Source organism: Microtus oregoni, unplaced genomic scaffold (genome assembly GCF_018167655.1).
Source record: "Microtus oregoni isolate MIOR12 unplaced genomic scaffold, Mior012 000009F_ref0000495, whole genome shotgun sequence".
Lineage (NCBI taxonomy): Eukaryota > Metazoa > Chordata > Mammalia > Rodentia > Cricetidae > Microtus > Microtus oregoni.
Genome location: NW_024543068.1, coordinates 4,533,253 through 4,538,086, shown reverse-complemented (window position 1 = coordinate 4,538,086; position 4,834 = coordinate 4,533,253). Strand labels below are relative to the sequence as shown.

Genomic DNA, 4,834 nt, shown 5'->3' with positions numbered 1-4,834 from the left:
AGAAGACAAGAAAATTAGTGATGAAACAGTCTCTCCTAGAAATGGCTTCATAAACAAGAAGAGAAAAAAAATGTGATATCAACAGACATGGAAGTGGAACGATTTCTCAGTACCCCACCCCAAGGAAGAGAACTACAGGAAACTATTGATGCTGAAATAAGAGTAATCAACCTCTTGTAAGAATGAGGCCCCTGACTAATTGACCAGTGAAGAGTTGTCAACTGTGAGACAACCACGTACACATAAACAATATAACAACATAAACAATAAAACAAATTTAGTAGATTGTATTTATATACATACCCACATACATACATGCACATGCATATGTACACACATGCATACATACACACATACATACATATGCCAGTTTGAGAGTGAAGGGATCATGGAAAGGGTTGGAGGTATGTTTCCTGGGAGGAGCTTGAAAAAGGAAAGGGTTGGGGAATGTCATGTAATTCTGTCAATTAAAATTATGCTTTAAAATATAATTAGGATACATATTTTCTATACATATTTCTAATTTTCCCTTGGTGAGCTCCTAAAAATGATTTTGATTACATTGCCAAGAACTGTGTTTTGAAAACCAGGATAAATTTAAAAACTATGAAACACGAAGTCACATGCAATTAACGGACACTTTTTGATTGTAGTTTCTGTGGTCGGATGGACAGAGGAAATAACGGTCATCCCGATTGTCAGCATCATACCAGGTCCTCTTGCCTTAGTGAAAAGTGCAGAGTTCCATGGCATTGGAGGCACTGGTGCTGCAAGGGGTCGCAGTCGGTCTGGCTGCGTGGGCTTTCTCGAGGCAGCTCGCGGCTTCTGGCCGCACAGGCCCTCTCAAGATGTCATACATGCTCCCGAATCTGCACAATGGCTGCTGTGCCTGCCCGAGAACTACCAGATGAAGTACTACTTCTGCCCCGGCCTCTCTTGGCCCCAGCTCTCCTACATTGCTGAGGATGAGGATGGCAAGATCTTGGGCTATGTCCTGGCCAAGATGGACACATCATCACTTCACTGGCTGTAAAGCGTCCCCACCGGCGCCTCTGCCTAGCCCAGAAGCTGGTAGACCAGCCCTCACAGGCCATGATCGAGAACTTCAGCGCCAAGTATCTATCGCTGCACGTGAGGAAGAGCAACAGGGCGGCCCTGCACCTTTATTCCAACACCCTGAACTTCCAGGTTAGTGAGGCGGAGCCCAAGTATTATGTGATGGAGAAGATGCATACGCCATGAAATGAGATCTCTCCCAGATGACAGAGGAGCTGACACAGCAGCTGGTGCTGAAGAAAGGCAGATACATGGTTCTGGGTTCCAAGGAGAACCAGGGCAGCACACTTCCTGGTTCTGAAGAGGCCTGTCAGCAGAAACTGGCCGGAGATGACAATGGCAGTGAGAGCAAAGACAGCGCTGATGTCCAAGACAGCTTGCAAGACTTGGATTTCACCTCCTAGAGCCCACTCGACCGTCGTAGGCTCTTGCTATTTTAGCCACAGTTTTTTTTTTGGGGGGGGGGGGACCCTGGCTGTTCTCTGCAGTGTCTACTCTGGAGTCACCCACAGTGACCCAAATGGCTTCTTATTGTCAGTGCTTATAGTAGCAGCCTTCCACATGACCTAATCATGAAGGTATTCCAGGACACAGAAGCTGCTGTGCAGAAGCCAAGGAACTTTGAGGACTGCCATGGCAGCACCGTCCTTGGCTTCTCCCATCCTCTGTATTCGGTCTGCAGTTGTCCTGTACTGATTGTATGCTGTAGGGTTTTGCCTAGAATGCCAAACAGGAAGTGGCGATAACTCAGGAAAGTCCCCAGCTTTCAGCGTTTACCATCATTTGGGTTTTCATTTTTGAGTAAGCAGGACCATCATTAGTCCTTATGCCCTCTGCCTCTGTCTGGTGGAAGTTACCTACTCTTGCCTTCTATGGAAACTGCCCATGCCCTGCCCTCAGTCTTTGAAGACGGCTGTTCCCTTTTGGTGGGAGAGGAGATAGGTGTTGGACTTCCGCACAAACAGAATATGTAGATCTTAAGGAAAGGACACGCAGAAATCATATTGTAATCTCTGATCCCCCCCAAATAAAAATATTAAAAAGGGAAGAAAGTGTAGAGTGTTTTTATGAGAAAAAAGCTATTTTCTTTATCAGTTAAGATATATTTTTATGAGTTCCAAAGGACAACTGCTGAGACTTGTGCCTATAAACTTTAGGACTCAACTTCTGTTTTGTCTGCTCTGGGAATGTTCATACATTCACATTGGCTATATGTAGTGTGAGGAAAATTCTATGATGCACATGCTGTATTGATTTTCTATTAGGACAATACACCGCAGTACTTACTAGTATAGCAAGTTTAATTCTGTGTGCTTGTGTCCTGAAAAGTTTTATTTTATGTTTTCAGATTTTTACAATTTAGCAGCCAGCACTGTATGAATTTCCCATAAATATAGTAGAAAGCAAGCAATAATCTTTATGTTTTGGAGAAATGCTTCATAAAACAAAAAGTAGACGGGTATTTGTTCAGGATCAGGACATCTTTTTACTGTCACTAACATTTATCACACACATACACATACATGACTCAAGAGCTTCATATCACATTGCTGACAATTTGATCTTAAAGATAAAGAGATAAAATAATTCTTTGAAGGTAAGAAGTTCTCATATTTCTTTATTTTACATCTCTAGGAAAAGAAATGCTAAGAGAATGTTTCTGTCTTTGTATTTTAATGACTATTGTGCTGAATGTGTGTTTGCTTGTGTATGTGTTTGTGTATGTCTGTGTGTTTGCATGTGTGCATGCATGCCCACTATGCTGTACATAAACACAGTAGAAAAGTTACATTGAATTAATCATAGAAGAGTTATCTTGAAAGTGCTAATTTTTCTTCGTTAGTTTGTTTTGGAGTTTTCAAGACAGTCCTTCTTTATGTATCCCACTATGTATACCAAACTCTCTTTTTTTCTCCGATATTTAGTGATCTCCCTGCTTCTCTGCCAAGGGTTAGAAGTGTATTTTTAAAGAATCTCTGCAGTTTTTTTTTTTTAATTTATCAGTACTATTGTTAGGTGAGAGGACAATCAACTAATGGTACTGTGATGGTTAAGACACTGCAATGGCCAGCCTCCTACTCAGGTACTTGTGTTCTGGGATTATGGATGTGTATTGAAAAAATATTTTTATACTATATCTTCTGTTAATACTTTCCACTCACCCAATACCATCCAGATCCTTACTGTCTTCCTAACCACTTAAATCAATATCATTTTTTTTTGCTTTCTCTCCCTCTCATTAAAAAACAAACAGGCATTTATTAAAAAGAAGAAAAGATAAAATAATAATTAAAAGAAATACAATGAAAACAGACAATCCTTAATAGGATAAAACAAGCAAAAAATGTATCAGGTTGTTTTTTTTTTTTAAAAAAAAAAGATCCAATGTAAAAGCAACAGAAACACATGTAGTTGCAGATACAAATATTCAAAACACAGAAATCCCATAAAGATTACAAAGCCAGAAACAATACTGCAGTGGGCCACAGGATCCATGCACTGAGATTTCAGCTGATAGAGCAGAAGGCTGATCCACCAGAACAAGTGTACTCTGGGGGTGATACAACAAGTTTGCAAGACACTGGGTCTATCTCCTTTTGTATATTGACAGATTCCGACAGTAGATCTCTTGTGAAGCCATAGGCACCCTCCCTTGGCGCAAGATTCAACAGAGTATGGGTTATTGGACAGAACTCTTTCCCATGCAACGATATATTGGATCATCTCACTACGGGGCCTGAGAAACAAAGTGCAGTCTCTGTTTACGGAAATGTCCACGACATTTTCTGGATTTTGTAATGGATATCTCTTTTTTTGGGTATCACTTTAGGCATCTAGATAACACAGCATTGGCAATAGGATAACTATCCACCTGAACATTACCTATCTCTTATATTATAAAATATCTTGATTTTGGGGCCGGTTTCCTACCCAGGATCTGGCATGTGCTTAATATCCACACTATGCTGCTTGTTGAAAGTGTGACTGAATCAGATCTGCTTGTGTGCTTCTCTGTTTGAGCGTTTGGTTCATTGATTGATTTTTGGCTCAATTACTAATCATTATATTGTCAGATGCCATTTTTGGAATATGCCTACAATTTTTAATTTGTCATTCGTTGTATTTGATGTTGCTCATCTTCTCCCCTTGCCCAACTCTTCCTAGATACTCCTCACCTCCCTACCTACCCCACTGCATATTTGCTATCTCTCTCTCAATAACAAACCAAAAATTCTATACACAATAAATACAATGGGACAAAAATATCTAAAATAAACAAAATCAAACAAAAGCAGCACACATAAAACACTGTCTATTTGTGTTGGCCCTTACTCTATTTGGCGTGCAGTCTGTCCTAGTATGATTGATATGCCCAATGACACTCCATTGGAGAAAGGTGGTTTCCCTCTCCCATCAGATACCAATTACAAATTTCTTTCTGATTAGGAGTAAGACTTGGTGTTCACACACATTTCTCTGTCCTAGGTTTCTTGTCTGCATTGAATCTTGTATATACTGTCGCTTTCTCTGTGAGTTCATCCATGCATCAGTTATGGAGACATTGTTTCCTCCATGCAACCATTTATTACATCTAGCTCTGACCATATTATCCTTACTAATCTGCTTAGACCTAATCTTTAAAGGGAGAAGCTTCATGATGACATCTAGTACTGAATATCTAGTCTCTCACTTTTTTGTACTTTTTCCATTTGTGTTTATTGCACTTTGTCTATTTATTGTTCTCTGCATTTATTAACCATCTACTACAAGAAGAAAT

At 40.1% G+C, this 4,834-nt stretch overlaps 1 pseudogene; it reads left to right on the top strand.

The window, feature by feature from the left end:
- Positions 1–388: 388 nt before the first annotated feature.
- On the top strand, positions 389–1,460 carry LOC121452464 (annotated as a pseudogene).
- The last annotated feature ends 3,374 nt before the right edge of the window (positions 1,461–4,834 follow it).